The sequence below is a fragment of the Cucurbita maxima genome, unplaced genomic scaffold (assembly GCF_002738345.1).
Source record: "Cucurbita maxima cultivar Rimu unplaced genomic scaffold, Cmax_1.0 Cma_Scf00005, whole genome shotgun sequence".
NCBI lineage: Eukaryota > Viridiplantae > Streptophyta > Magnoliopsida > Cucurbitales > Cucurbitaceae > Cucurbita > Cucurbita maxima.
In genome coordinates, this window is record NW_019272021.1 from 875,194 (window position 1) to 881,660 (window position 6,467).

General features: G+C 32.6%; 1 long non-coding RNA gene across 1 annotated transcript in view; it reads right to left on the reverse strand.

Annotated features, from left to right (window-relative positions):
• Positions 1 to 5,330: 5,330 nt before the first annotated feature.
• LOC111480050 overlaps positions 5,331 to 6,467 on the reverse strand; it is a 15,937-nt gene continuing 14,800 nt past the window's right edge. Inside the window, exons 2-3 of the long non-coding RNA XR_002717740.1 lie at positions 6,309 to 6,315; positions 5,331 to 5,418 (exon numbers count right to left, since the gene is read on the reverse strand). This is a non-coding gene — a long non-coding RNA (uncharacterized LOC111480050). The remainder of the gene's footprint in view (positions 5,419 to 6,308; positions 6,316 to 6,467) is intronic.

Sequence of the window (6,467 nt, forward strand, 5' to 3'; positions counted from 1 at the left end):
TTTTTTTTTTTTTTTTTTTTTTTTTTTTTTTTTTTTTTTTTTTTTTTTTTTTTTTTTTTTTTTTTTTTTTTTTTTGCATGAGATTTGATGAGGTTTTCCTTGAACCCCTATTATGGCCCTATCATGGCTGGAGGAGTAAAATGATATTTTTGCCCCTCTATTGACCTAGCCTTTTTGGTTACAAGTGAGCATGGGTAGAGAAAAGAAGCTGCATGAAGGCCATGCCACTGAAGTGTCACTGCTCCATGAAGGTGGCTAGTGAAGAGTTGGTTGAAGAATAGTACCAATAAGTAGTTACTAGCTTTTGTTTATGAAAATTATTAGTAGTTCCTAATTTGAGTAGAAAATATAGGAAATATATTAATGATTTATCCCTTATAAATAGTCTTGAGATGTAAATTTTATTGACAACAACAGAGGGAATTGAAAAGCAAATGATTAAGGTACTTCTATTCAGAGAAACTTTTCTCTCATATTGTTCTTTCTACTTGATTTGATATATTTCAGATTGTGGATCAAAACCAATAATCTCTTGTATCCCACAATCTTCAACATGGCGTTCCTCAAAAGTTTTAGGGTACGCACAACTTGATTTGGTGGATTTCATCGATAGCTTTGTGATTCGTCGGCAGTTGCACTTCTGTTCGTGATAGCTTTCATCACATTTGATTATAGTCAAGGCTGGGTCGTCTTCAATAGGCACGTTCGTCCAATGTTCATGGGTACGTGGCCTCGTCAAAAGCTTCCATTTTTTGTGGTCTCGTGGACCATCTTTTTTTAATGTACAACTCATTTTTGCTAAGGGTGTGGATGGTATAGAGTAATTAAACGCAAGATAAACAAAAAGGACTAATGATAAATGAAAAAAAATTAAAGTGGGCAGCAAAGTAAATAAAATAAATAAAGCAAGAAATAATCTTCATGAATTAAATAAAACTGGTAAGTAGGAAATAAATTCGATGAAGTAAATAAAGTACGTAATGCATGAAATACAATCTAAACTATACGATGGCTCAATTTAAACTATAGTTGCACTATACTAAACAATGTGTTGAAATACAAGCAAAGCTATGTTATAAATCTCTCTAAAACACTATCCGTCACCGTACATTGTTGAAAATTATTGGGAGGAGTAGTTCAACGTTAATTATCTAGACATATATATTTTATCTCTTTTTTTATTATTTTCTAAATCCATCTACTTTTTTATATTATAAATTTTTTAAATTAAAAATCATATGTAGCATGTTTTGTATAATTATTAGTTATTCTAAAAAACTAAGTTCATATTTATGATGTGCCTAATAATTCATTTAGGCCTTAAACAAACCAAAATAAAATAAATATGATGTAATAAATTTTGATCTTTCGATTTAGATTTAATGTTTTTTTAAATTATAAATATGTCTAATAATTACTATACCTATCACATATCTTTTATTAGATATTATTATTTAGAATTACAGATATAAATGAAAATATATATTTGTTATAATATTATCTTAGTACAAGTAATTTAATGCTTTTCGGATCTTTTCTCTCATTTTTTAATTGGTTAATAAGTGTTTTTTTTTAATGGGGTGGATGGTAACCTGATCTCATAAAATTCATATAAAATTTCTTACATTTAATTTCTAACTCAAAACTAATTCATTACAACGAATTTAATATTAGAAGTGGAATACGTAACATATTACTTAGTAACTAATAGGTTCAAATGACATCTAGGACTCAGTGGAACTAAATCTAGTTAAAGGTCTTTGAGGTTTGAGGAGAGTTAGTTGAGATATTTTAGGAGTGGTTACTAGTCGGTAGTGGAGAGATGGAAAATAATTTTTCTTTCTTTATTTAAATTACTTGATTAATTAACTTATTTTATTTTTTTTAATGGTTATTACATCATATATCCTTAAAAACAACTTTCATCCTCGAAAATATTATTTTATTAACTTATTTTATTTTGTTCGTGGTCTAGAATGTGTGTTAAGTCAGCAAGTATTTACAAAGCATGATAGGTAACATATGTTATATCCTGTAAAGAAATACCGTGATAGAGGTGATTTGTATATCACTGGTTCGATTCGATCTAGCATGTCCAAAGGTCTGATGAAACATGAACTTAACCTACAGTTTCATCCGAACTTTAGTATGTCATTCATCAAGGCCACCCTCAAGCATACCTTGATCAGTTTCTTATACTCAAGCCACATGGCCGGATCATATCCTCTTATCAAAGCTAATGTGCTCAAAATAAAACGCTATGGTGACAATACTAACGCGAGAAAACCTCGAATACTTAATTGAACCTTAATTCCCAACTTTTCCACTTCCCTCAAGGTGACTTGCTTTCTTCTTTTAACATTTTTTTTTATAGGGTTACGCCTTTTGGTAACCAGTTTTATAGTGAAGATTTTCGTCAGGAGTTTTGATTTTTTATCCCTTAGACACTCCCCCTGAGAGACCTATGGGGTCGTATGCTTAGTGAACAACTCAGTTTTGACCTATCCTCGAGGCTTCATGCGTTTCCAATGACATTGTCTGATACTTGCATCCAAACCTTCATACATTTTGTGTTAACAATCTACATACATATGTCTAAGACTTCATGCGTTCCTTGCGATATAGTCTATGTCATATGGCCATGTTGCACTGCACATTGGGAGGTCCTTAGGATATCTCGAGTTCTAGTTCTAAGAGTTGTTTCTTAAGTCTTGAAGCATAACTAAGGAAAAATTCTTAACAATTACGCCCTAAACCTTATGATTCATAAAAATTTCTTTGCATGCATAAATCTTTAATAAGCATCTTGTCACTTGGTATTCATAAAAACCTTAATTTCTTATAGATTGTCTTGAGGGTAGTTACGTACTTTTCCTCTTGGTTCATATTCCAAAATTGTCTTAATCCTCTTAAGATCTTATATTACGTACTTACTTTTTATATTATAAATGAGTCTCATATAAATTTACTTAGTCTGAAAAATCTTAGAGTTCTCATAGGGGTATTTTGGTCATTTACCACCCCAAATCTTGGTGTAAATCCTCAAGCTATTCCAACGGTTTTGTTACTTTGTATAATCCTTTTAAACCATGAAATAAGGCTCCTCATCAAATTTCATACTCCAAATCAATCTTAAATCATGGTTTCTTAAATTTAAGATATCTGAAAAATCTCAAACTCCAGTCCATTTCCATACATATCAATAATATTTTAACCAGGATCGTAATGCCTCATCCAAACTGTAGCTTGATGCTACTAAATCGCCTCATAACTTTCATAACTTAGGTTTAAAACTTTCCAATTAGTGTTAAGGCAAGGGGTTTTATGAATTTCACTACTTCCAAAGCTCAACTCCCTTTAAAGGCACTTGTGTCATTCACAATATAGTGTTTCAACTTTTATGGGGTAGCTCATAATTAATTTTCTTTTGTTCATATCGATACTTTAACTTCATATTTACATACTTCGTAGTGACAAAATTTTCTTTCGACACTACGACTTTTATTATCTATAACAGACTATATAAGATATTTTCGTCTATCAAGTTTTCTTGGTCATTTTCATTTGAAACTACTTACTCGTGAGTATATGTTGGTACATTTCTTTCCATCTTTATGGTAATAACATTGTGTATTTTAACTATCTTCATGATGTCTGACTGAAACATTTACTCTTTCCTAGAAAAATTATTTTCAGGCATATACTAGTATTCAGCAACTTACTAAACTATAACTCATTCATCGTACAAACCTTGCTAAATCTATACACCATCAATACATCAATCAATATTCATATTTCATACAAGGTAAATCTTATCATAATAAAACAACATCATTTATTATCATTTGTAAAGCATACCTGACAACGATAGTATGTCTGCTGAAGAACCATGGAAGGGTTGGGTGCTTTGGCTTGATAACACTATTGATACGGCCCACCTTGTAATCGTTACAAAATTTGATCAAAATTGTTCATGTGGAGACATGTAAGTGGAGGTATCTTATACAATGTGTTTGTATAATACTAGAACAAGAAATATTTAATCTCTCTTTATAAATCAGTTAATTAAGAAGATTAATATTTCACATGGTGATCATACGCGACTCGATCTTAATCTTGGGTGAGTTATGAACTTCTGCCGATGAGGACTTGCCTTTTAATTTGCATGGGTGATAATGACATTTTTACCCGATTCAATATGTCTACTATTTTGGGGACTTAGATCAAATAAGAAGTTTGGAATATTCTCAAAGTATGATTTCATGAGTTGAACAATGAGGCTCCATCCTCTCAGCCTGAGAGGACTTGGTTTATGATTTGGTCATAAACAAATTGTTCATTATATAATAAACACTACTTAAGGAAAAGATGTAATTACGAGGGTAAAACAGTTTTTTGACCCACCCAATTGTAATTATGAACGACTCGTGAAAGATTGACTTGCTTGTAATGATTATATCAATGAACATAATTTGTCCTATAGTGAATAAGAGTGCAACTCTAGGTCTACTGGGGTGACCTATAGTTAAGTGCATGAAAATTAAAATTGATTAATTAAAAAGTTTAATTAATTAATTTTGTATCATTGGACCTTAGGTCCCTAAGATTTTCTTATAATAAACGTATATTTTTATTTGTATGAGTAATTCTCAAATATATTATGAAATCATATTATTTATACGTCAGTAGAGTAATGGTTAGACCATTTATATTCTAAAACGTATTAAATCTAAATCGGAACATTAAAAGTTTATTAAGTACTTAATAAAAATTAGTATTCTAAACTAATTGTTAGGCTAATTATAAATATTAACTTAGCTTTCTAGAATTATCCATAATTATATGAACCAACTACCCATCATTTTTAATTTCATAAATTTTAAATGCGAAACACTAAATTGATTTGAGAAATAAAATAAATAAATAAAAAATATAGATTATATATGTCGAGATATTTCTTTGCGATCATTTTGATTTAATTGATATCATCAAGATGATGGATCTGAGGTTGAATTATAACTTGAGAGCAAATTAAGACTGATACAAAGAATCATTAGTAACTACGGCCTAGGTCAACCAAGCAAGTGACCTTCCCGTTGGAGTTGGAAAATTGAATGATGTATGATGGTGCATGCCCCGTAGCCCCTACATACACCATATTATTCATGTATATATGTCATGTGCATCAGGATATTTTTTCGATATTTATGTCCCTCAAGTATACAAGCGAAGGAGGAGGCCTTCTCCAAGTTTCGATATGGTCGTCTATGGTCTAGAATGATTTTGGGCTTACTGTTAGACGAACACGACTCTCCACAATAGTATGATATTGTCCACTTTGAGTATAAGCTCTCATGGCTTTGCTTTGGGCTTCCCCAAAAGGCCTCATACTTGAGATAATATTTCTCATTTATAAACCTAGGGATCTTCCACTAAATTAATCAATGTGTGACACTCACTCCCAATAATCCTCAACAATCCTCCCCTCGAACAAAGTACACTATCAGCCTCCTCTAAGGCTTAAGGAGTTCTCGAATAACCTCCTCGTAATCGAGGCTCAACTTCTCATGATCTTCCACTAAATTAACCAATGTGGGACACTCACTCCCAATAATCCTCCCCTCGAACAAAGTACACTATCTGCCTCCTCTGAGGCTTAAGGAGTTCTCGAATAGCCTCTCCCCGTAATTGACACTCACTCCCAATAATCCTCAACAATTCTCCCCTCGAACAAAGTACACTATCAACCTCCTCTAAGGCTTATGGAGTTCTCGAATAGCCTCCTCGTAATCGAGGCTCGACTCCTCATGATCTTCCACTAATTAACCAATGTGGGACACTCACTCCCAATAATCCTCCCATCGAACAAAGTACACTATCAGCCTCCTCTGAGGCTTAAGGAGTTCTCGAATAGCATCTCCCCGTAATTGACACTTACTCCCAATAATCCTCAACAATCCTCCCCTCGAACAAAGTACACCATCAGCCTCCTCTGAGGCTTAAGGAGTTCTCGAATAGCCTCTCCCCGTAATCGAGGCTTGACTCCTCATGATCTTCCACCAAATTAACCAATGTGGGACACACACTCCCAATAATCCTCCCCTCGAACAAAGTGAGACTCACAATTCTTTGTTCGATATTTGAGGGTTAAGTTTTTTAGGGCATGACTCTAATACCAATTGTTAGACAAACACGACTCTCCACAATGGTATGATATCGTCCGCTTTGAGCATAAGCTTTCATGGTTTTGCTTTGGGCTTCCCCAAAATGCCTCACACTAATGGAGATAATATTTCTCATTTATAAACCCATGATCTTCCACTAAATAAATCAATGTTGGACACTCACTCCCAATAATCCTCAACACTTACCAATGCCCCATAACTTATGTAATTTTGATGGATTAGATATTTAAAGGGGTTTTTAGATTTTTCTTACACCAAAAAAAAAAAAAAAAAAAAAAAAAA